We start from the raw sequence: 26,501 nt of genomic DNA, 5'->3' as shown, positions 1-26,501 counted from the left end.
GGGCAGGTGTCGAGGCGTAGCTGGGTAGGCATTGTGTTCCATAGAGAAGGGCCAGCACGTGAAAGGGCATGTTGTTTGGTGGCTGTTAGTTGAAAAGGTTTAGGAGAAGGAGGGAACTTTCCTTTCGCCCCCCAATCTTCCCCTTCTTTCCCCTACCTAACCCGCCCCCAGCCCTATCTACCCCCCCCCCCCCGAGCTTTGTTGATGAAGTTGCGCCTGTCTCTGGGCAGGCGTAGGTTGCGCATGTTGGCCAAGTACCGGCACGTGAGTCCCCGGCACGACCGCTGTGCCGGAGGCCTCGGTCCCACCCCGGCCCACCCACTCCCCACTCATTTTTTCAAGCCTCGGGACATAAGCGTTCCCGGGCTTGTGCGCATCGCCGGATCTATGCAAAATAGGCTCGGCGCGCTGGAGTGGGTTTTCGAGGTTACGCGTGTAATATACACGCGTAACCCTTTGAAAATCTGCCCCACTATGTTTAACCATGTGTGCAGGGTTCACAACCTGTGTGAATCTGCACACATGTAGAGCTTAGAAGGAGCAATGGTATCTGGTGATCTGAAGTATAAGTATTCTGTTTTATGTCAGAGGTTTCATTTTCTCTTGCTCTTGCTGTTGCAAGCAGTCCAAAAAGTACACTTCTGCTTCCATTCTCTCTTAATCACAGAAAACCTCTAACTTTTCAAACAAAATATTTACTATACTGATTATCCTCCCAAGGGTGATGCTTCTGGAACTTAGATCCTTTATGGCATCCTTAAAGAGCTTCAGGATTTGTACCAGCTACTTTATCACTACCATTCCTCTGGAGACAATCCATACCTATCTCTGTTTTCAGAGACAGATCGTGACGGGGTGTCTGCATCTCCACTAACCTCTATAGCATCATGTAGGTGGAGTCCAGTGGGTACCAGCATCTTGAATCAGATGCTTGTGAGGCATTCAGATTTTTCCTGCTGCCCCATCTTCATGCTTTGATGGAAATGCCTTGCTATAGCTACACCTCTCTATCAGGTCTTTGAAGAATTGATTCTCATGGTCCTTGGTCCACGTTTCAGGCTTGAGGGCTCTGGTAGCATGCAGACACAGGATATCTGAAATATTGGCTTTACTGGAGATAAGCAATGGAAACACAGCTCCTGACTTACAGCACTGCAGATAATATAAAGAACACTTCACGGTAAAGGAGAAGACATATCTATTTCAAGCATACAATCCTGGTCTTTGCATAATAATTCCTTTTGGAGAAAACACACAACACAGTAAAGGAACAAGGTTTTAATTTGCAGATAAGGTAAGACTTCACAATATAGACACACCTCAATACATATTTTTGAACATTAGGTCCTCCCTTACTTTATATTGCCTCCAGATCAGGAATGTCTTTTGCAATCTCTTCTTTATAACCTTGAGGGTTCATGCTGGTACTGGAGTTGAGATTGAGGGTAGATCCTGAGGAAAAATACCAGGGGCATCACTCACACTGTTTCTGGTGGTTGATCTCAACATGATCAGTATAATCTATCTTACCTGTCATCTAATTTGAAGCTAAGATGCTACTAACTAAACTTCACAATTTTTCTTTGACTTCTGGTTCTTCATTATCTTCTGATTCAGATAATCCAGGACAAGACTCTTCATCAGAATGAGTTGATAAAAACAGTGCCTTCACTGCCTCAGAAACAGGAACCACAGAGGAGCATGCTGCTGGTTTTCACTGTTTCTTTGCCTCTGTCCATGCCCCTTCTCAGCTACTGCTAGTCTTGGATGACTTCTCACCTTTTCCCTTTGCTCCAAAAGATGAGGTAGAGGAACAGGTTGCAGGGGCACATGCTTGCAAATTTCAATTTCTTCTGCCTTGAGCTACTTTCCACCCATGCCACTCTTTAATTTTGTGCCAGGTTTTGTTTTTTATCACTGCTGCTATGCAGGGCTGTTTCTGTACCAGTTCCTCTACTTCCACCATCCCTGCCAACATTCCCTCCTCTCCTTTTTCTCCCTTTTTCTGTTGAAGTGCACTGCATACTGAAGGTTTGTATATTACAAATGAATGTATTTGTTGATACTGTAACTGTACCCTCACTCACAGTACTATTCACTATGGGCCGGATTTTAAGATGTATGCGTGGGCGTAGATTTGAGCATGCAACCCGGCGCATACAAATCTACGCCCGATTTTATAACATGCGCGTACAGCCGCGCATGTTATAAAATCTGGGGTCGGCGCATGCAAAGGGGTGCACACTTGTGCACCTTGCATGTGCCGAGCCCTAGGGGAGCCCCGATGGCTTTCCTGTTCCCACCAAGGCCGCTCCAAAATTGGAGCAGCCTTGGAGGGAACTTTCCTTCTGCCCCCCCCACCTTCCCCTCCCTTCCCCTACCTAACCCACCCCCCCAACCCAATCTAAACCCCCCCTTACCTTTGTTAAATAAGTTGCACCTGCCTCCGGGCAGGCGTATGTTGTGTGATCCCCTGGCACGGCCGCTGTGCTGGAGGCCTCAGTCCCACCCCCGCCCCGCCCCCAGACCGCCTTCCTCACCCACTCCCCACCCCTTTTTTCAAGCCCCAGGACATACACGCGTGCCGGGGCTTGGGCGCATCACTGGGCCTACGCAAAATAGGCTCGGCGCGCGCAGGAGCGGGTTTTCGGGTTACGCGTGTAATATGCGCGCATAACCCTTTGAAAATCTTCCCCTATATAAAGAACTGTCTGTCACACACACATACACACATTTATATAGTGTATGTGTGCTATGATGTGTGCCCTAGTGCCTACTGACTCCACACACAATAATACTATTTAATAATACTAACAGATCAAAAAAGACTGACAGCTTGGTAAAACTCTTCAATTTCTGAGTGTGCACTGCTTACCTCAGTGGTATTCTGACATACATAAAAAAAAAATCATTAACATTGCTGCAATTGCAATCTCCAAACATGATTCTCCCCCATTGAAAAGAAAAATTAAAATCAGCAGCAGTGCACTGCCTCTTTTTCTAGCACAGTGAGTAAGACCATGGTAGTACAATGACAAGATTAGAAACAGCCTTTTACCAGTGCAAAATCAAAAAATTTCTAAGCTTTTTTAAAAACTTTGGGAGAGTTTCTGTTAGCATATCCTTCTCAGCTGAGAATCAAAGGGGAAATACAGACTGCTTCTTGCACATGCTCAGACTTTACAGTGAGAGGATGTCAGCATCACTTGAGACAGATATAAGCCAATTTAGAAAGATATGTCACTGTGGTTTGTCTTTTGTGTGGTTTCCTTGCCTATTTGTCCTGACTCAGCTCTGACAAGGCTGTGAGGTCACACAGGCAAGAGTTGGTTGTTATAGTTACCAGTTGTTTTGTTCTGCAATGCACAGACATATATTTCAATAGCAATAAACATTAATGACATCCATAAACTAATAAGATAAATATGTTTTATTTCTTTCATGGGACCACTCCATTCATTGCAAGAGTCCACAAATAAAACAAAAATAGACTAGTTTGTTGTATTTTAGCCATTTGCTACAATTAAATGTATATCCCTAACACTCTGACTTTGTCCTCAGTGTGGACAGTTTAAAGATTGTCCCATAAACAGCCTAATGAATAAAATGTCATTGCAATGATGTTGCAATAATGAAAAAATGCAAATAATATCTTCTAAGGGTTAACATTGAAAAAATGCTTCTGGATTTAATTGTTTTTTGATTTATGCTAATATTCTCTTACTAACTGCAACCTGTTGAAAATTTCATGGAAGATATATGGGCATCCACATCCCAACCCAGTGCCAGAACATCTCCCTTTCTGGTCTTGTATATGTCTAGTCAGCATTATCCTCCTTTCTGGCTGCCAATTGCATTGCCTCCCTCTGAACTCAAAGCTTTGTACAGAACACATACTTTATAGCAGAATAGGTGTGTTCCATCTCCATGCCCTTACAGTCAGAGGCAGAACAGCAAGGACAGAGAGATGCAAAAAACATTGAAGGTGAGATTTGTGTAATCATTCCTATGTGTCTACATTCTCAGCAACAACTATGCTCAGTATAATCTACTATACTGTATGGCAGTTTTAACTAGGAGGTAGTATTGAAGAATGTGCAATGCATATTTAAGAAATTAAAAGCATTATAACTTTGTATAATTTTTTTTAATATTCTAATTTTTGATTGGGGTATAATGTAAATAAGTGTTTGTATATATATGCATTGCACATTCTTCAATACCATCCCTTAGTCAAAACCACCATACAGTATAGTAAATTGTACCGAGCATAGTTGCTGCTGAGAATGTAGATGCATGGAAATGATTTCACCGTCCATTGGCACTCTTATGAGTGTGGATGTCCTTTAACTTAACTGTGAAACTGAAATGTGGTCTGAATAAAGAGGTAATCCACCTTTTAATCAATGACCATCCCTGTGATGGAAGCAAGTGACTAGAATTTGCCGGCATGATTTTCCAACATTTTCCAACACACAGCATGTTCCAGTGGTTATCGGGATTATAAAAAAAAGAAGCAAATCTGATTGTTACATGAAAAACAAGCATAAATGAAAATGGAATTTGTATGCCAGGATTAAGTGGAAGAAGGAGAGAAATTAAATTTTATGAAAAGACGTTCATTACTGTAGAGTTGTTTGACAATGTGCAGAGCAACGCTATTTGTTCCATGTGTAATATACCCCTGATGAAGCCCTTCATTGGGTGAAAAAAGCCTTGGTTAGGTGTGGTAATAAATTTATTCAAATAATTATTGTTTAAAGTTTAGGTTGAAGGAAGGTTGGATAATTTCTTATTTTAGTGATTTTAGGAATGAGTGTGGTGCAACATGCATATTGCCAAGTGAAGTGTGATTGGTGTGAGATTTGTATGGTTGTTTAAATAGGGAGGTGGTATTGAAGATCGTGCAATGTATATTTAAGGAATTAATAAAAGCATTATAACTTTGTATAAATGTTTTTTTTTAAGTAATCTAATTTTTGATTAGGGGGTATAATTTAAATAAGTGTTTGTGTATAATTTTACATTATGTATACCCTGAAATTAGGAGAGTGCTGATTGTATTTATTTAAAAGATTTTCTATACTGTCATTGTTATTTACCATCATAACGGTTTACAATAGGGCACATATATCAAAGAGAAAATAGATCATACTTTACATAGAGGGTGCCAGTATTATCCAGTAACAAATACACATTAAGTACTATTTGGTTTATGACATGGAATTTACATTCATGAAATTCACATGGGAGAGTATATGGTTTGGGGTTTTTTTGGTATACAACCTGTCAGTTTATTGACTACGATTATCTAAGGGATAAAAAAATGTCCAGGTAGTGTATGGAGATGTGTGCTGGGTGCTCTATATCCGCTTATCCTTATTTATATATACAGTACATACATATACATATACACACACAAACCATATACATGAATCAAATTTTAACTTTAGAATCCTGCTATAAAGGTCTTTATTGGTAATATTAGGATTCTGAGCATGTAGATTTTTTTGTGTGTAAATGTTTTGGTTTCAGCATTCTAATATGCAATAACCTATTTGCTTTGGAAAGAAATAAATGAGAGAGCACTTTGAGGCACTGATTGACATCTTAATACGCCTGCTATTAAAGTCAATATGCACTCTAAATCTGCTAAATTGCTTTTAGTTAAGTACTTTTGCAGAAAGATGAAAGTAAAATACATTTCATTTGCAACCATGTCATCATTTTGTGTGGATCACTGTTGAAAATGTTTGTCTTTTACAAGGTTCAATGTACTGCCATTTAAGGACATCTATCTGGGTAAATTATTTCGAGAGATGTCAAAATCATGTAATAAATGAAGTTGCTTGATCAAAATTCAAGGATGGCTAAATTCTATTGAAATGGTGGCAAGTCAAGCACTGCAAAAGCAGAAAGACTTGTAAAGGTCATGATTTTAGTAAACATAAATATACAAATTACTAATATTACAGGTGTCTTCAGGTTCTTATATATTTTTTAAAATTTTAAGGAGACTATTTTGTTCTACTCTGACAACCATGATAAAGATTCACCATTTAGCTAAATTGTTATTATTATTTCTAACATACTGAAATTAGAATCTCTGCACCAATTTTACTAAAATATGTAATATGACTGGCAATAGCAAAACTCTAACTGACAAGTTTTGAGCTAACTGCCATTTATTTTTCAGACAGTCCGGTAGCATTCAGCTAACTGCCCTTCAATTTCTCAATGTAAATACAGTTAGGCATTTAGCAAATGTATCATTCTTGACATCTCTTCACCTTGAGCTATGTATACATATTATAAATGCCAAGGGCAACTCAGTCCATGGCATGACAGTACATCGTACTCCATACCAAAATCTAGACAAATTACCGATGCCAACTATTGTTCTACAGGCTCTTAATATTTACTTCCTTTCAGACAGGACTTAATTCATACAATGTATTTTTATTAAGAAAGGAAGAATATTGAGAGAGAACCTGATTTTCCTGAACCTGATTTTCCTGAAAAAAATAGTTATTTGAACCCAAATATTATTTACCAAGAATTTGATGCACTGAGATTTGGGATTTCGCAAAACCAATAGCAAAAAACAATTTGACAAGTTTGAAAAAAAATAATCACATTTTGAATCTATGGAACAAACCTATTTCTTTTAAAGAAGCACTTAATCTGTAAGAGCTTTTTCAGGACTGATAGAATGCCAGCTAAAGAAGTAGATATTCAAAGTGGCACCGAATGGCAAACATTGCTAGTTTAGTTTAGTTTGTTAACTTTCTGTAGATGTTCAGCCACAGGGTAACTGGCTAAGGTTGTGTAATGTTGGGATGGTCACAACAGCCCCTCAATCAGCCACACTCACCCCAGAATATTGAAGGACTCCACCATTGCTGGGTTGCTGCCATCGGCACTATTACAGCGCTGCCTCCCTAGGCATGTATGCACGCTACCCAATGGCAGAAATCTGGCATGCGACATACTGGGATGATTTCAACATGGTGGGTCATTTAATCCCCGTTGAGCTCCCAGCCAGCACCTCAGCAACAGGTCCTCCTGCTGTGCTTGTTGCTTGCAATGCATGTTGCTACTCTTGTTCCAATTCCAGCTTAGTTCCTGCTTTTGCTCCCTTCCCTGCCTTGTCTACAGTCTAACTCTTCATCTTCCTTACCCTCCCATGTTCTTGACCTACTCTTAGCCTTGTTCCAGTTTATCTCAGTCGGTGTCTTGCTGCTCGGTTACTTGTTTCCCTTGTCTTTTCTCTGGCTTGGATCCTGACTTTGCTTGACCTCTGCCTGCCCTGATCTCTGCTTGGATATTGACACTGCCTGAGCTTCACCTGCCCTGTCCTCTGCTCAGATTCTGACAATGCTTGACCACTGCCTGCCCTGACCTTGACTTGCTTCTGGACTCCATCTAACTGCTCCTTATGGGACCATCACCTAAGTCCTGCCGGCCCAGGAACCCAAGGCTTCAACCTTTGGGGGAAGTGGTTGGTATAGGTGAAGATCAGTCCCTATCCCAGTTCAAGTGTGTCCTCCTGCTGTTGGTATGGGTCTAGTGAGTTCAACTGGCAGGCTGTATTAATCATGCCACAGCAAAAGTGTTCACAATCCATGACAGATTGCTGAGGCCATGAGCTCTGCGGATTCATCCTCAGCTCAGGCAATGTCAGGCTTGACTCTCCAAGTTCAGGTGCAGCAAGATCAGCTGAATCAGATAGCTGACCTACTCCAATGTTTTGCCATTGAAATGGACTCTATGCAGGCTTAAGTGTTCACACCTGCCACCCACCAATTCATGTTCCCAGACCCATGCCACACCTGGCTCCTCATCCCAGGTATGATGGAGATGCTAAAACCTGTAGAGGGTTCCTTAACAAATGCTTAATGCATTTTTAGCTGCAAGTTGTCAATTTTTCTTCTGACTTGGTCAAGGTGATGTTTATCATCTCCTTATTGGCAGGTTTGGCCATCAACAGAGAGACCCCACCTAAGACCTGCCTGGCCTGGCACCCAAAAGCTCAACCCAAGGGGAATGAGGGCTGGTATAGGCAAAGCTCCAGCTGGGTCTCTGCTTCATCTGGGTCCATCTGCTGATGGTGGAAACATGCAGGTCTTCTCCCTGCAGGTTGTATCAATCCTGCCTCAGCCTAAAATGTTCACAAACACAACAGAGTGCCTTAAATGCTAATACTGTGAATGTGAATATAGTGCAGCAGGATGTTGGGAGCCAGTGAAGGATATGAAGGATTGGTGTGATCTACTCAGACTTGCAGATGTTTAGCATAATTTGTGCTACTTCATTTTGTATGAGCTGCAAGTGGTGGATCAGGTATTTTGGTAGCTTGATTAAATGGAATTTGTAGTAATCAAGGTGGTAGATTGTATAGAACTGGACCACTTTTGTGAAGGTAGGGCCATCAAAGAAGGAGTGGAGGTGACAGAGTTGGCATAACTAGAAGAAAGCCAATTTTATTATTGATAGAATTTGGGCTTCAAGAGTGGATTGAGTTTGAAGCTCAGGCTATGGATTTGGTGGCTGAATAGTAGGATTGTTCCTCCCAAGGTCACTGTAGAGTGGATGTGGTTGTAGTCACTTTTTCCAATCCACAGCAGCTCCGATTTTTGAAGTTTAGTTTTAGCTAGAGGTGGTATCATTAAATTAACAAATGTTGCATTCAATAAAGTGATAAAGTTAATTACCACTGTGTTTTTAAATGAAATTGTTCACAAACCTAGCTGTAAGAATTGTTTTATCCCTTTTTGATCATGGCTGAAAGTATTATTGTAGTCATTTAATTCATCCATCTACTCAGGAGCCTAATAAATTCTGTAGAAGATGATATCAGGACCTAATGTGAGAGTGAAGGAGAATATGGACCATGAACCTGGCACCTACTTTGTCGAACATGGCCTTGATCTCATAAGGATGATGTCATTTTTCAATACAATCAAAATGTAAAAGTGCTAGAAAATTCATGCATAAGCATAGTTTCAACTTTCTACCTTTTTAAAAATATATTATATAACAATATGTTTTCCAAAATGACATTAGCAGTAACAGATTCCAATGCAATGTGCGCTCTATTATTTAGTTTTGATCTCTTAGCTCCAGGTCTGAGCAAACGCTGTTTAGAATACTGCATATTGCATAATCCTTTTAAAAATGCATTGCCTTTCATTTAAGCACTTCAGTTCAAGTGCTTCCTGGGCACAAATGTAAAGTATTTCATAATGTAGGTAAGGGTTTTATTTTTTGCTTTTTAATGCTCTAACCAAGGATTCGTATAGGGATAAGTTTCAGTGCCTCAGATGAACTGTTTGAGTACAGAAATGCACTGAACAAAATGAGTCAAGCCTCAGTTCCGCTGGTGAAGTTTTAGTTGACACTAAGATTAAGAGCTTAACAAGTGCATTGGTCTACTTTTTCCATATGAGAATTTCTTGCTCCAAAGCACTGTGAAAGAGAAACGAAGGACTGTCTGACTGCTTAAGATTAACTAACCTCATGAAGTTTGCTTCTCTTCTCTAGAGTGTTGTCTGATTAAAAGGGAAAGGCTGCACTTCCGATATGAGATATAGTAAACACCTTAAATTGGATACTGTAGGCCCCTGCCTGGTTAACTTTAAATATGCTGTTTCCAGTTTTTAATTCTGAACATAATATTACATAAATAATAATACAAATCAGCAATGAAAAATAGGGATGAATGCAATTAAATAAATAAAGCACAGTCTTTATATAGTACATCTGTTCTTTGTTGGTTTCATTTCTTTTAACTTTCTGGTTAGAATATAAGAACCTAAGAAGTGCCATGCTGGGTCAGACCAGTGATACAGCAAGCTCAGACTCCTGTCTCTTAGGCCGATACAGTTGGAAACAGGATACTGGCTTGATGGACTCCACCGGAGCGCACTTAACCCACGTTTGGACGCGTGTTTTCGATGCGCTAGCTTTACCCCTTATTCAGTAAGGGGTAATAGCCCGTTGAAAATGCGCGTCCAACCCCCCTGAAACTAATAGCGCCCACAACATGCAAATGCATGTTGATGGCCCTATTAGTTATTCCTGCGCGATTCAGTAAGTAAAATGTGCAGCCAAGCCGCACATTTTACTTTCAGAAATTAGCACCTACCCAAAGGTAGGCGTTAATTTCTCTCGGATCTCTGACTTAATATCATGGCAATATTAAGTCGGAGGTCCCAAAAGTTAAAGATAATTAAAAATTAAAAAAAAATAAAAATAAAATTGGCCCGTGGCTCGTGGGTTGAAAACCGGGCACTCAATTTTGTCAGCGTCCGGTTTATGAACCAGTGGCTGTCAGCGGGTTTGAGAACTGATGCAGGCAAAATTGAGCGTCAGCTGTAAAACTCGCTGACAGCTGCCGCTCCTGTCAAAAAAGAGATGCTAGGGACGCACTAGTGTCCTTAGGGCCTCTTTTTACCATGGGCCCTAATTTGAATAATTTTATTTACTGAATCGTGCGCACAGGAGAGTGGCATGGCGCGCGCGCCGGGAGAGCTCTCCCGTGATTTTTACTGTATCGGCCTGTCTGACAGTGGCCAGTTTGGGTCAAAGCAGTACATAAGAACATAAGGTATGCCATACTGCATCAGATCAAGAGTCCATCAAGCCCAATATCCTGTTTCCAACAGTGGCCAAACCAAGTCACAAGTACCTGGCAAGTACCCACATGTTAACTAGATCTCAAGCTACTATTCCTTAATGATTAACAGCAGTCTATGGATTTTTCATTTAGGAACTTATCCAAACCTTTTTAAATCTCAGTTACACTAAATGCCATAACCAAATCCTCTGGCAAGGAATTCCAGAGCTTAATTGTGTGCTGAGTGAAAAATAATTTTCTTCAATTTGTTTTAAATGAGCTACTTGCTAACTTCATGGAGTGCCCTGTAGTCCTATTTATCTGAGAGAGAAAATAAATAATGTACATTAACTCGTTCAAGTCCTTTCATGATTTTGTAGACTTCTATTGTAGAAGTTGTTTCTTCTCCAAACTGAACAGCACTAACTTCTTTAGGCTTTCCTCACAGGGGAGCTGTTCCATGCCCCTTATCATTTTGGTTCCCCATCTCTATATGTATGCACACTGAAAAGATTTTGATTTGGTTTGTTATTTTGCTTTGGTTGCTTTATTTTTTTCATTTGTTTCATTCATTTTGATTCCCAAGTTCATTTGTTTTTATTCTGTTATGTTGTTTTAATTCAAGTTAATGGGGGTGTGGCGTCCGTCGGTCTCAGACGACTTTGACCTCTGTACCTCACCTTTATTCCTTCTCTCTCCTCAAGCATTGGGAAGATGGCTGCTGCCGCATCTTCATGCCACTCTATCCAGTGTCCCCGGATCGGCAACGGCGACAGTGTTCACCATGATATTCCTGAGGGCCTCCTAGGGTGTGCGCGCACGCCACCCACATCTTTATCCATGTCATGGCGGGAACCTCGGGGGTGTCCCCTCCGAGTGACACCTTCACTGTTACACCGCGCTGCCTATCACCTACTCGAGTGTGAGACTGGTCTCCTCTGCTGAGGACCCCTGGACTACTTCACTGGGTTACCTTCACTGCTGCCTGCTCCCCGGGCAGTACCATCGAGCTGTACAATAAATACAACTTCTCTGGGTCTGCGTGTATAGAGTCTAGCCTAGTACTGTGGATCCTCACGGGGCTTCTCCCCGTGGGAGTGGCCATCACCGCAGTACCCAAGAATCCACTCCAACAGCTCATAACCATAACAGATTGCTAACTCCATGGATTTGTCTCAGCTCTCTGCTTTGAAGGCCATTCCGGCCCTGGCCCAGTGAATCTCCGAACAACAGAATTCATTAGACAACTTGACTGTTGCCTTTAATCAGCTACATGGACAGATGAATGCACCGGCTGCCGCAGGTAAAGACGTTACACCTCCAGAAGTAATGGTCAAGTCTACAGTGCCTCTCTTTGCTCCAACACGCTTCGCGGGTGAAGTTTGGAAGTGTAGAGGATTTATTAATCAATATTGCATGCACTTTTCTCTGCAACCTAACCATTTCCCTACAGCGTATGCCAAGACCACCTATATCCTTTCGTATCTGGACTGAAGAGCGCTGGCTTGGGCCTCACCGCTGTGGGAGCGCAATGACCCTATCCTGAATGATCTTGCCGGGTTTCTTGAACTATTTAAGTCAGTATTTGATGACCCTGCTCGGTACTCAATAGCAGGATCAGCTTTGGTTCATCTAAAACAAGGTAACAAACCTTTAGCAGACTTCGCCATTCGGCGGTGCGATCGCTGCCGGCTAGCGCAGGACCGCCCCCCCCCCCGCCCGAACCCCTGCCCCAGAGTAGCACAATTTTCTAAAGTATCGCAGGCTTGCGATACTTTAGAAAATGAGGCCTATGATTGTTATTTTTAAAAATTAGCAATGAACTCCATGGATTAAAGCAATCATATGCTTATCAGGACTTAGCAATAGCATTCATTTTTCTTTTACATGTATGATTTTGAATAAAGGAAGTCTAACCTTAGTAAATCTTATATAAGGTCCCTTTGCCTTACTTAATACATATTTGGTCACTTAAGCAAGGAGTGCTTTAGTCCTTTGCATCCCCAGGAAAGGCCAGCTTCTTGAGCTGAGTCCAAGGTTCATGATTGGAGAACCCTTGCAGGAAAATTAAGAGACTTCCACGGATGATGACGTTTGAGGAACAAGGGTCCTTTCCTCTGCAGATCTGTGCCAGTGGTGTGCAGGCCAAAAATTGTTATTTTGTTGGGGGAAGGTTCTCATCCAAATTCCAAATTACTTGGTGGCTTTCTTTTTTATTTGTTTCAGAAAATATTGCACACTATTTCAGGATAGTGAACCGTTGTGATGGTCCCACCAAACGATGGTATACAAAAGCAACACATAAATAAATAATAAATAGTGCACATTATTTGAAAATACTTTGTTTTATTCTGAAATAGGGTGCATAAAAAAAAACCAAAAGAAGAAATATCACATTTTGTGAACTTTAATATTTCATTTACAAAAACAACATGACGGGATAGATGATGCTGTTTCAAATGAAAGATAGATGATGCTGTTTCAAGAAAAAGCACAACCCTAATGACTGCTATGAGATGGATTATCACAATTACCATTATATATGAATAAGACGTGATTTGTAAGTCCTTTCTACATGGAAATAAGTATTCCTATGTAGGAATGAATTGCATGCTCCTTCTCTTAGGTTACAGCATCTTGTCAGTAGAGGTTATGGGAAATGAAGAAAAAGGAAAGAAGAAAATTTGCTGCAAGGTAGAGAGTTCTGGGAAATATAGCTCCAGGAATACAGGACCTAGAATGACATCTGGGGCTAATGTGGCAACTGAGAGAAAATGATTAAAAAAAAAAAAAGCTTATTAACAACAGAGAAACAGAAGCCGAGGCAGAAATGCAGGGTACCAGTACCAGCAGGGAGACAGAGCCCTGAGCCTGGCTAGGATGATCTGAGGATTAAGTAAGATTTTATCCACTTAAGAAGTTGGAGGCAGCCAGCTAATAGGAAATTGGGCAGTTGAGGGGAGTAAAGGCTGGTTTTCTGTACTATGAGCCAGGTTAGCATGCACTTGTGTTCTTATCTGTCACTGTGAAATGCTTTGCTGACTTGAGCCATTGAACTGAGTAATGAACTGTGAATAATAGACTGTTAAGCGGAAATAAAGAAAGTAAAACAGTGCTTGATGTCATCTCTCATTTCAAGGGGGAAGGGGAAAAACTTGAGCTAATGAAGCAGTAACCATGCTGCAGCGGGCAAGAAGTTTGAAACCACAGGTATTTTACTGATGGCCAGATTCTGAAAAACTGCTGAACCTATCTCTCAGGAGAGAATACCATTGGGAAAAGTTGTAAACCAAACAGAATGTTGTAAGTTTGGAAAAATATACTAAAGTTAATAAAGGCACTGTGAAAAGTCTGCCCATCAGTGTGAGAAAAGGGAGAAATAAGGATTTGAAAGTATTGGGCCAGATTTTCAAAAGGTTACGCGCATAAAGCCCCGGGACACGTTTAAGTCCCAGGGCTTGCAAAAAGGGGTGGGGAGGGGCGGGGCGGGGCGGTGGGGGGGGTGGTCTGGGGCGGGATCAGAGGCAGTCGGCCAGCGCGCGCAACAAAAAAAAGAAGAAAAAGGTAGGGGGGAAAGGGTGGGGTATGGGGGTAGGGAATTTCCCTCCAATGCCACTCCGATTTCGGAGCGGCCTGGGAGGGAACGGGGGAAGGCAGCGTGGCTCGGAGCAGGCTGGGTGCGCGCAAGGTGCACAATTGTGCACCCACTTGTGTGCGTCGACCCCCGATTTTATAACATGCGCGCGCCTGCGCGCGCATGTTATAAAATTGCGTGCCCGTGTGTGCGCGCCGTGTAGCGCGCGCACACACGGGCGCGCTCACGCAATTTTGGAAATCTACCCCATTGTTTCTACCAGAAATTGGGTGTTAGAAATTAAAGTCTACTTTATCTTTTCAGCAAATATCAACATTTGTACCTTTTTGAATAAAATAAATGTCTGGTATACACAACTGCTGGTGTGACTCTGAACTTTATGGGAGAAGAAAGATGTAAGGTTTCCCATAATAGAGGGTCTTGAAGAATGTACTTCCACTGGCCCCCTTTGGAGAAACAACCCAACTGTCTTGTATCAGTTCTAAAGTAAACCCATTCATTGCAGCTCTGATAGCTTACTCTTCTATTGATCACCAGGCAATGAGAGGGGTACTGAGGCCAGGTCACAGATACAATCTTCCAAGATCTAAGCTGAACTTCTTTGAACTGCAAAATAATGGCAGGGTGAGAGGGCTAGGATTGGTAGGGGGACTGGAGGGGGGGGGGGGGAGAAAGATTGTCCCTGAAGGGCAAATATATTAATTTGGGCAGGATATATGTACAACTGTGTGCATTAAAATATAATCTGTTCAATCCTTAGACTATCAATAAAAATTATTGTGAAACTTTAAAGTCCTGGCAGAGCAAATTTATTATGATCGGTACTTGTCTCAATCCAGTCCTCCAATATGGCTGTGTTTCACCAGTGGGATTGTGCTGGGAAGGACCCACAATCAATTCTAAAGTAGAAAGTAAAGCAGTGCACAAGGCGTGGAAAGCCAAGAGTCAGCCAGCATGGTGCACAGCGCCGGAAAAGATGGCTGCTATCAAATAAATGTAGGCACAGAAAACAGAATGTGGTGGGACAGAATCTCATAATCATTTCAAATATTCTACAAATCGGCATGTATTGCAGCATCAGGGGATGGGTGGGGGAGGGGGAAGACAGCACTGGCCCTTAAAATTTTGTTTCTAAAAGATTAATTTGGTGGGGGCAGCAGGCTTGGTCTGGTAGAGCTCATGATTTCAAGCTCAGATGTGGGTCGAGTAGGGCCAGTTATAAAGCAGGGACACAAAAAAAAAAAAACCCTGTAGCTCAGCTTAACAGACTATATTCTTACAAGGCCAGATAACTTTAAACATAATTATCAGTATACAAAAGATATTCAATTGGGTTTAAAATTATCTGGCTAAAAGTAGCCAGATAACTTTAATCGGGGACATTGAGCGGAATGTTTATCCTGCTGAATATCCAGGATAATTTTCAGCTAAATTTAGCTGGATAAGTTATCTGTTGTTGGTGTCTTTGATCACTGACCTCATGGTTACTTTGAATAGTAGATTTTATATCTAGTTTGCTGTTCTCTAGACTATTAGCTATTTACCACTACTTTGTGGTCAGTGTGAAATATATTTTGTGAATTTTCTTCCTGAGCAGTATCCTCGGTACTCTTGCTGAGAAATGGTGAGGAGAATAAAGGAATTGCTGATGCTGTTCTGTGAGTTAACTGAGGGGCATATGTCGCCATGAATTGCAAAGAGAATCACACTGAACCCAGGTCCTAAAACATTGCATGAGAGTAGTGAGGAGGACTTCAGCAGTAAGCAGGAGAGCTACAGTGCTGCTCTAAATTATCAGACCTTTTAAATTCACTAACATTATCTTCCTAGAATCAATCCATTCTTGATCATTACTACCACCTAAATCTACAGGCATAAATATATATTTGTTATTATTAGATAGCATTTTTATATTGTAGTGACTGTCATGCTGATTTTTGCAGTAATTGCTAATGGACTATTTAATAATTATTAGAGATGTGCTTTGGGTAAAAATGTTGGTTGGGCTTCATTTCGGGCCCCCCCCCCCATGGGAATTTCATTTTTCCCGTGGTTCGGGGTTTGGTTTTTTTTCGGGGGCCCCAATTTTCGGGTTAGTGTGCATTATCGGGAGTTAGCACGCGCTAACTCTCGTTAGCGTGCCCTAACTCAAAAATGAATTTTTCCCAGAATTTCAGAAAAAATCAATAGTTTTTCTGATGTCCCGAACCATTCCAAATTAGACAATTTTGTTGACATTGCCTAATTCGGGAAAAACAACTGCATATCCCTAATAATTATTGAGGCATGGATTCCAAGGATGTGCAGGGGAAAAAACACTTCATTTTCATTATTTGTTTCATTTTCGGGTGGTTTTTTTTCCCATAAATTTAATTTTGTGGATTGCTTGATCATTTCATTTGTGTGAAAAAAATCAAGAAATTTAAAAAAGCCCCCCAAAACAGCCAGAAAATGAAACCAAAGCTTCCCTCCTACCCTACCAGGAAAATGACAGGGCCAAGGGGATCCTGGCCCCCAACTTATCTGGTGTAGTGGGGATCCACTGGCAAAGACTAGGCCAATGCCTCAGACTTGCATAGGACGAGGTTGTGGTAGGTTGCCCATACCAAGGCCAGCTCATGACATCAGGACCCAGCATAGGCTGGGGTGCCAGTGAAGAGACCCAGACTCCAGGTTTAAATTTTTGGGGGTCTTGGTTGAGGCCCCAAAATTGACCCGTGCCTCCATTGAGACCCTGACTTTGTGCTTGGGCCTAGGCCATGGCCCCTGATTTGGGCCTTGGTCTAGACCATGGCAAGGCCCTGGATTCGGACCTAAGGCGAGGCACCAGCACCATGCTCGGATATAGGCCACTGCTCCTGCTTTGGATCTCTGCCTATGTCCTAAGTGAGAGCCTGACTTCAGTCCTAGGCATAGGCCTAATGAATCAGTTTAAAATGAAATAAATGAATAAAGTTTGTTTCATTTGGGGGCCCCAAATTGGTTTGGGGCCAACCTGAATGAAATGAAGTAACATTATTTGTCATGTTTTGTCATTTTAAACAAATGCACATCCTTAAAGGATTCTATTGTGCTATCTATTAATCCAGATATACTTATCATGCAATTTTGATTTTAATAAATAAAATGATAAATGGGATGATAGCATGCCAGTGTTATAACATATGAAGACATAAATTATAGCAGGAAAGCATTTGAATTTAATGTTACTCTTTAGAATTTCATTCCATTGTAAATCATGACAGAAAGATATCTAGGATTGCTATTTTCAATTATATTTTTCTGGCTATAATGTAGACAATTAGATATTGGGGATGGGCATTTGGGAGAAACAAAATAGGAAATGAGATAAAAATGCCGATTTCATTTCATTTCATTCTCAAACTGAAACAACTGAAAATGTCATAAAATATTGTTGGCTTTCATGTTCCATTTTAAGAACAAAAAAAATAGATCCATAAGGCCTAGGCCCAGGCTAAAGCTTGTGTCTTGCCTGAGGTCCAAAGCAGGGTCCTTGGCCTTTGCCAGAGTCCAATACCAGAGCTGGGACCTAGGCATAGGCTGCAGGCCAATGCCAGGGCTGGAGCCTAGGCCTGAGCATGGTGCCTCCAAAGTGGATGGTGTCCTTTTATCAAAGAAGAAAATAGATGGAAGACTGAAGACTTAGGAGGCCTGGGCACCAGGTATTGGCCTGACCATGGGTCGAGGCCTTGGTATCAGGACCTGGCCTCTGGGCCAGGCCCCGGCTGTTGTGTCCGTCGGTTCCCGATGCCCTCTCTCCACCCTCCTTACCTCTTTGGCGCCACCCTCTTCGTCCGCGGGAAGATTGGCTGCCGCGGTGTCCTTCTGCCGAGGTCCTCCGGCGTCCCCGGACTGGCTAGATGCTGCAACCTGACATGTTTCCTAGAGGACTAGGGGCGCATGTGTGGCGCAGCCCCGACTGAAGTACCTGCGATGGCGCGAACCTCGGGGGCGTCCCCCAAAGATGACGTTACCCGCAACGGATATATAAGGTCTTAGAATTTGCTAACACATTGAGTTAGCAAGGATTGACTACGGACTCACTTCGACTTTCCAAGCTACTCTGCCTCCTCGGACTTACTAGGGGTACTCGCTCCTCAGGGGCCTCGCTCTCTCCTTTGTTTTTCAGGTGACAGTCTGGAAATGGTACTCACTTATCAAGAGCCCTAGTTCCCAGACTTTCTCGATACGCTCTTCTGCCTGGAAGTCATCACTGCCAAATACATCAGTGAGTTACCATTGCTCTCTGTTTCATTCGTGCCTCTTCTCTCCCCTTGCTCCACCCTCTCTACCTTGGGAGCGACTCCCTTCGGCTCTGACGGACAGATGCAGCCGCGGCTTCTCCCTGCCTCTTGGTCCTGGTGTCCCCGGGCTGGCTTGACACTACGGATCCGCCATGTTCCTGATAATGTAAGGGTGCGCGTGTGCTCCAGACTTTGTACCACCAAGGGCGCAAACCTCGGGGGCGTCCCCCCATAGTGACATCATCCATTTCCACTTTACAAGCTCTTTGTTTGCTAACCTCTAATGAGTTATCAAGGAACTCCAACTGGACTTGCTTTGGCAGTCCATGATACTTGCAACAACGATCCAAGTCAGCGAGGGGAATCCTTCCCCACTGTTCGGCCTTTTCAAATTTACCAGGAGGACCCGCTCCACGGGGGCTCCGCTCTCACTTCTTGATTTCAGATTGCCAAGACGGGATCCGGTACTCGCTCCTCGAGGGCCTACGTCCCTGAATACTCAGAAGACTCCTCATTGCCTGGAAGCGATCGCAGACGTGAAGACAGTGAGTTCAATTGTAGATGGGAATCGGTACTTGCTCCACGAGGGCCTACATTCCTATAGCTCTGAAGACTCCCTTCCATCCAAGACGTTATCGCAGGTATGGAGATCGAGAATTATACTGGCAAGATTGTAGATAGGAACCAGTACTCGCTCCATGAGCGCCCATGTTCCTAGAATCCTTTACAGACTCTCTTCTACTCTAGAAACCATTTCATATACAGCTATTGTGAGTTCTTATTACCAGTGCTCACCTACAGCTCCTATTCCTGAATATACTGAAGACTCTCTGTGGCATAGAGACCATTGCAGACATCTATTATTGTGAGTGTACCATCTTGTATCCAGTATACCCTGTGTACTCACTACTTCTAGTCTCTTTCTACAGCTTAGAGACCCAGAGATTATATTCCAATATCAGAAGTACTTCAGCCTTGCCGGACACATTGACTCATTACTGCCACCACTGGTGGTCCAGCTTCCAGTCTAATAAAGAACTATTTGTATTTATTTTATATTCTAGCCTAGCTGGTGATTCCTCTCAGGATCTCCTCCTGGGGGCGCTGTCATCTGCCATCGGCCCAGGGATTCACCATTTCCTCCAAGTGGTCATTCCTTATACTACTGTCACTCTGTGGGAGCCAACCACTACTGACCACTAACACCGCTTACGGAAGTATTATATAGATAGCTACCTTCTCTTTCTATGGGACTTGCCAGAAGCCTATATATAACAGATTGCTACTCTGTAGCAAAGGCATGATAGATTGCTTTCACAGTAGCGAGTACAATATATCTATTGTTAGCTCCTCTCCTCAGAAGAGTATCATTGAACAGATTGCCAACTCCTCTTCACTGGGAGTTGATCCATAACAGATTACTACCTCCTTCCCTTACAGGAGCATCTAACAGCAGTTCGCTAACAGATTACTAACTCCGCCCTCCTGGCGGGGTAAGCACTACAAATAGCTAACTCCTCCCCTCTGGAGGAGCAGATCATGACAGATTGCTAACTCCTCCCCCTTTCAGGAGAAAAGTAGAACAGATTGCTAACTCCACCCTCCTGGCAGGGTTAGCGATAACAGATTGCTAACTCCTCCCCTCTGGAGGAGGAGAGCATAACACTCACTCAGAGCTTACCCTGGAACCAGGTACTCGCTCCTCGAGGGCCTATACATTCCAGCTCCTCAGCTTCTATGAGACATTGTGTGAGTGTTACCATCTGGTTCAGTACATGAGCTCTGCAGACCCTGCCTACTCACTATTAGGGGTGTGCATTCATTTTCGCCGTATTGGCGACCCGCAACGTATATTACACTATTCGTAGTATTCATGGGGAAGCGAAACGTATCGCGATTCCCCACAAATACACAAATCTTCCCCCGAATTATACGGCCACCTAAATAAAAATTTAAACAAACCCCCCACCCTCCTGAACCCCCCCAAGACTTACCAAAACTCCCTGGTGGTCCAGCGGGGGTTCCGGGAACCATCACCTGCACTCACACCCTCGGTGCCGGTTTCATCATGGCGCCGATAGCCTTTGCCACAGGGGCTACCGGTGCCATTGGTCAGCCCCTGTCACATGGCCATCGGTGCCATCTTGTGCTCCTACCATGTGACAGTGGCTGACCAATGGCACCGGTAGCCCCTGTGACATAGTATGGGCAAAGGCTATTGGCGCCATTTTGAGTTGTGGCATCGGACAGCCGGAGTACAGGAGGTCGCTCCAGGACCCCCGTTGGACCCCCAGGGACTTTTGGCCAGCTTGGGGGGCCTCCTGACCCCACAAGACTTGCCAAAAGCCCAGTGGGGTCAGGGAGCGACCTCCTGCATGCCGGCCGTCCCATGCCAGTACTCAAAATGGCGCCGATCGCCTTTGCCCTCACTATGTCACAGGTACCGACGGTCGGCCCCTGTGACATAGTGAGGGCAAAGGCGATCGGCACCATTTTGAATACTGGCAGCAGATCGCCTTTGCCCTCACTATGTCACAGGGGCCGACCGTCGGTACCTGTGACATAGTGAGGGCAAAGGTGATCGGCGCCATTTTGATTACTGGCATCGGATGGATGGCGAGCAGGAGGTCGTTCCCGGACCCCTGCTGGACTTTTGGCAAGTCTTGTGGGAGTCAGGAGGCCCCCCCAAGCTGGCCAAAAGTCCCTGGGGGTCTCGGAGCGACCTCCTGCACTCAGGCAGTCCGATGCCACTTTTCAAAATGGCGCCGATAGCCTTTGCCCATACTATGTCACAGGGGCTACCGGTGCCATTGGTCAGCCCCTGTTACATGGTAGTAGCACAAGATGGCGCTGATGGCCATGTGACAGGGGCTGACCAATGGCACCAGTAGCCCCTGTGACAAAGGCTGTCGGCACCATGATGAAACCGGCACCAAGGGTGTGAGTGCAGGGGATGGTTCCCAGACCCCCCGCTGAACCACCAGGGAGTTTTGGTAAGTCTTTGGGGGATCAGGAGGGTGGGGGGTTGTAGTTAATTTGAATTTTAGCAGGCACACGAATATAAATCGCCGTATTAACGCATCGGGGCACCATACGGCCAAATGCAATGTATCTGCTCCCTGACGAATCCGAATCACAAATGCAACGTATGGCGTCCCTCTGCACATCCCTACTCACTATATTTCAGTTTCTCTAAAGCTTAGCCTCCAGGGATCACTATTCCAGTATCTGAGGCACTACAGCCCAGCCGGGCATTCCAGCTCACTAGTGCCACCTCTGGTGTTTCAGTGTAGAGTGTTTAATAACAGAACTAGTGTGTCTGTTTTCATACTCTGAACCTGACCGGTGGTCCCTCGTGGGATTTTCCCCCGGGGGCGTGGTCATCTGCCACCGGTCCAAGGATCCATCCACAACTCTCCTAAATAACAACAGATTGCTAATCCCAAACAGACTGTTAACTCCGAACTGAACAGATTGCTAACTCCTGAGCAGTCTGTTATCTCGGAACAGAACAGATTGCTAACTCCATGGATCCGGCACAACTGAATGCCTTGCAGGCCATACCGGGCCTGGCCCAGTGCATTATGGAGCAGCAAGACGCCTTGGAGAAACTTACTGCAGCATTTCATCAGCTACACACACAGAAGGTTCAAGGCACAGCCTCCAACCAAGAAGGTCAGTTACAGGAGGTAACTTTAAAGACTGCTGTACCACTGGCGGCTCCAATCCGCTTTTCCGGAGAAATCCAGAAGACCCGGGGCTTTTTGAACCAGTGCTGCATGCATTTTGTCTTACAGCTATCTCTATTTCCTACAGCTCTCTCCAAGACCACCTACATCCTTTCATACCTGGATGGTAGGGTCTTGTCTTGGACATCTACCTTGTGGGAATGCAAGGACTCCATTTTGCAGGACATAGAAGGATTTATGGACTTTTTAAAATCCTTTTTCGATGACCCTGCTCGAATGTCTGTAGCCCGTTTTGCTTTAGTGGATTTGAAGCAAGACAGCAGGTCATTGGCTGAATTTGCCATCGAGTTTAAAGCTCTTGTGGCAGAGCTATGCTGGGACCCCAGATGTCTCAAGATTCTCTTTTGCAGAGGCCTGTATAACCATTTGAAGGACGAGCTGGCCGCTCACCAAACACCTGATTCGCTGGACGAATTAATATCCCTGGCTACTCGGATTGATCTACGTCTCTGGGACAAGGTGAAGGAACTCCGGCCTAGGGTGATACCCGGGGTTGAAACAGGCCAGTGCAGTCTCTACACCTCGGATGGTTCCAGTATTCCCTGCTGCCAATACAGATGAACCTATGCAAATTGATCATGGACACTTGACTTCCAAGGAAAGAAGATTTCAGAAGAAGTGCAGCCTTTGCATGTACTATGGTCAGCCCGGCCATGAAGTCTTTACATGCTCCACTCGTCCTAAAGCATGGATGGGCCAAAGTCCTACAGGGGGACTGTTCTTAGGCCTTACTGCGCCCTCTCTTACACTCTCTCTCCCAGTCTCCTTGACCTATGGACCAGTCATGATTCAGACTCCTGCCCTGGTGGACTCAGGGGCAGGAGGCAACTTCATTCTCAGTCTAGTGGAATATTTGAGGATCCCCCTCATCAAGTTGAAAAACCCACCAAGATTATCCTCCATTCATGGAGAGCCCTTACCGGGAGATGTGTCTTGCCTAACCGAATCAGTTACTCTTCGCACTGGAGCTCTTCATACAGAATCACTCTCTTTCTTTATACTGGAAAAGGCTGTGCACCCTATCGTCCTGGGGTTACCTTGGTTGCAAGTACACCAACCCCAATTTGACTGGGCATCTCTGGATCTCTCCCACTGGGGCCCAGAATGTCATGGGAAATGACTTAAGGAGATATCACCTATTATCGGCATGCCTGCAATTCCAGCAGTACCGGGACTGCCGCTCCAGTACACCCCCTTTGGGGGTATCTTCTCCAAAGAAGTAGTTGAGATTCTTCCTCCACAGGAGCCTTATGACTGTGCCATATTTATTTATTTATTTATTTATTTATAACTTTTATATACCGAGGTTCAATTAACAAGATTAATTATCACTTCGGTTTACATTACAACTAGCAACATTAACAGAGACTGTGTCTTGTTTTACAATGAACAGGGACATATCATATATTATATCTTCGTATAGATTATCTCCTGTATATAATTTTCCCATTTAATATGTTAAATAAGGTTCTATTCTTTGAATGTTAAAGATAGTTATAAGATATTTGTATGTATTACGTTGTTATCCTGTAAACCGAAGGCAAAACGCTATACTTCGGTATATAAAAAACCACAAATAAATAAAATAAATATGACAGAAGTCTAAAGCTGAGTCTCCGAAAGGACAGGTGCACTCTCTCTCAGCATTTGAGAATAAAGCAACATTGGAAGACATTGAAGAAAATCTCCAGAAGGACTTTATCCGACCATCTGAGTCGCCCGCTGGTGCAGACACTTGTTTTGGGGGAAAGGAAGACAATGCACTAACCAGTGAATATGCTTCAATATCTCAAGATGAAGACAATACACTAACCAGTGAATGTTCTTCAGTATCTCCAGACAAAGATGATATGACTCCCCTGGGGGGTTGTCACAGGAGCTACCGGTGCCATTGGTCAGCCCCTGTCACATGGTGGGAGCAATGGATGGCTGGCACCATCTTGTACTCCTACCATGTGACAGGGGTTGACCAATGGCACCGGTAGCCCCTGTGACATAGTAAGGGCAAAGGCTATCGGCACCATTTTGATTACTGGCAGCCGACGGCCCAAATGCAGGAGATCGCTCCCAGACCCCCCGCTGGACCACCAGGGAGTTTTGGTAAGTCTTGGGGAGGTCAGGAGGGTGGGGGTTGTAGTGAATTCAATTTTAGCTGGGAAACGAATAAGAATTAATGCATGAACATATCGGGGGCACCCCTTGCCGAATGCAACGTATCTGCCCCCTGACGAATACGAATCCCGAATGCAACGTATGGCGTCCCTCTGCACTTCCCTAAGGTTGTAGAGATAGCAGAGATGAAAACTGAAAACTATCCATCAATATTAGTAAGCTGCAGCAACTGTCAGTTTTGAACAGTCACATCATTCTAATTTCAGGCACATGCAGGGAAAAAATTCCTTTTTCCCCCCCTCCCTTCATTTAATGTTTATTTGGTTTTGGACCATTGTATCCCTAACATTAGGGATAGGAATTCAGGAAAAACAAAAAGGAAATGAGACAAAATTTCCATTTTCATTTCAGATCATTTTCAAAAAGAAACAAGTAAAATTCCAGTGAAATTTTGTTGAAATCTCATTTCATTTTGAAAACCTGTTTTAAAAAGTCTCCTTTCGGGCCTGCTCCTATGCCAGAAGCCAGGGTCTTGCCTAAGTGGTCTGAAACCTAAAACAGGGATTCTGTCCTATGCTCGAGCGTGAATCCGATGTTTCAGCATAGGCCTATGTCCAAAGCCTGGAACTCATCTAGCCATAGTCTAAAACCCGATGAAGGGGCCATGTTCTATGCCCGTGCATGACACTTGGTTCTCAGCCTAGATCCTGGCCCATTGCCAAGGCCTAGGCCTAGACCCAAACAAAGGACCAGGCCCAGGAAATTTCCCAATGACTCCCCCCCCCCCCCATATTAACCTAATCCACTACTTTCCTGGCCCAGTTGTGATGCTGAGGCATGGTCAGATGATGTCAGATAGCGAAGAAAGAAGACCACTGAAAAAGATCTCCATGACTTGGGCCCTGGCTTCTAGGCCGGGCCTCAGCATTTGGCCTGGTCTGGGCCCTAGTCTAGGTCGAAGCCCAGGTGTTGGGACCTGATTTCTGAGCTAGGCGATGATCTCAGGCTTAGGCACATCAATGTTGGAAACAATGCAGATACACAATAGCACCTGCTGAGGAGTGCAAGAGGCTCATGGTGGTGCTGAGATAGAACTGAGTATAGATATCCTGCTTTAGCATAACTGCTAGCAAAGATAGCCTGCTTTAACATCACTCCGTTGTCACCACTGCTCTCACAAAAAAGCAAGAAGAAGGCTCAGAAGGGGACAGGCTCAACAGGGACTAGGAGGAGGTAAGCTGTCTGACTTTGCCAAAGAGGAGAGAGAAGGGCCTGCTGGAACTTTAGAAGGGAGAACAGCGTGACATTTCTGTTGTGCTAATGTCAGGGTTGGGGAGTGGAGTTACAGAACATTACTGGGGGTGGGATGGGGTTACTGATGCTGGGCAGTGGGAGGGAGAGGAAGTGGGGTACAGGGAAATGAGAACTGGTGATGGGTAATGAGGAGGGGATTAAACATATTAAGCTATGTGGGGAGAGGGGTGGTGGAAAACACAAATGGAGTCATTGTCCCCAGGCATAAATTTATCTTCACAGGGTAATGTCACTGGCACAGTTATGTAAAACATCACCAGAAATCAGACAGCTCCCATTAACAGATTTCTTTCTATGGATGATAATCTGCTTGTTATTCCAAGTAGAAAATTGTGGGGTAAATAATTTCTCCATTTTTCAAATTGAGATAAATTAATAATGGTGAATATGAGGATTAATATACAATATAAGTACATTTCTGATATGTTTTCTGTTTTAATATCCTTGATTTTGCATCACCATAATTTATAAATAGCACAAAAGTATGGTTTATTAGTAACAAACTACCAGGAAAGATAATTTTTCAAACAATCTAGAGAGTGGAAAAATGCACGTGTACAATGTAAGGTGAATTTTAAAAGCCTAGTGAATGCCAAAATCGGGAGATAGGCATGCATGTAGCACCAGCACACGTCCACTTGATTTTATAAGCTGCCCACGTGCACACACAAATTCTGATGCGCAGATATTTCACATAGGGGGAAAAAGGGGTGGGGCATGGATGTTCTGGGGTAAGCCCATGAGATGTACCTATATGCCTGGGCGCATGCTTGGGTGTATTTGAGCATAAATTACTTCTACTACGGATGAGGTGTAAGTCTCAATAAAACTAATTCCATGCATTTTTT

This window comes from Rhinatrema bivittatum, chromosome 2, assembly GCF_901001135.1.
Source record: "Rhinatrema bivittatum chromosome 2, aRhiBiv1.1, whole genome shotgun sequence".
NCBI classification, from domain to species: Eukaryota; Metazoa; Chordata; class Amphibia; order Gymnophiona; family Rhinatrematidae; genus Rhinatrema; species Rhinatrema bivittatum.
The sequence above is the reverse complement of the archived record's forward strand: the minus strand, read 5'-3'. Positions refer to the sequence as shown.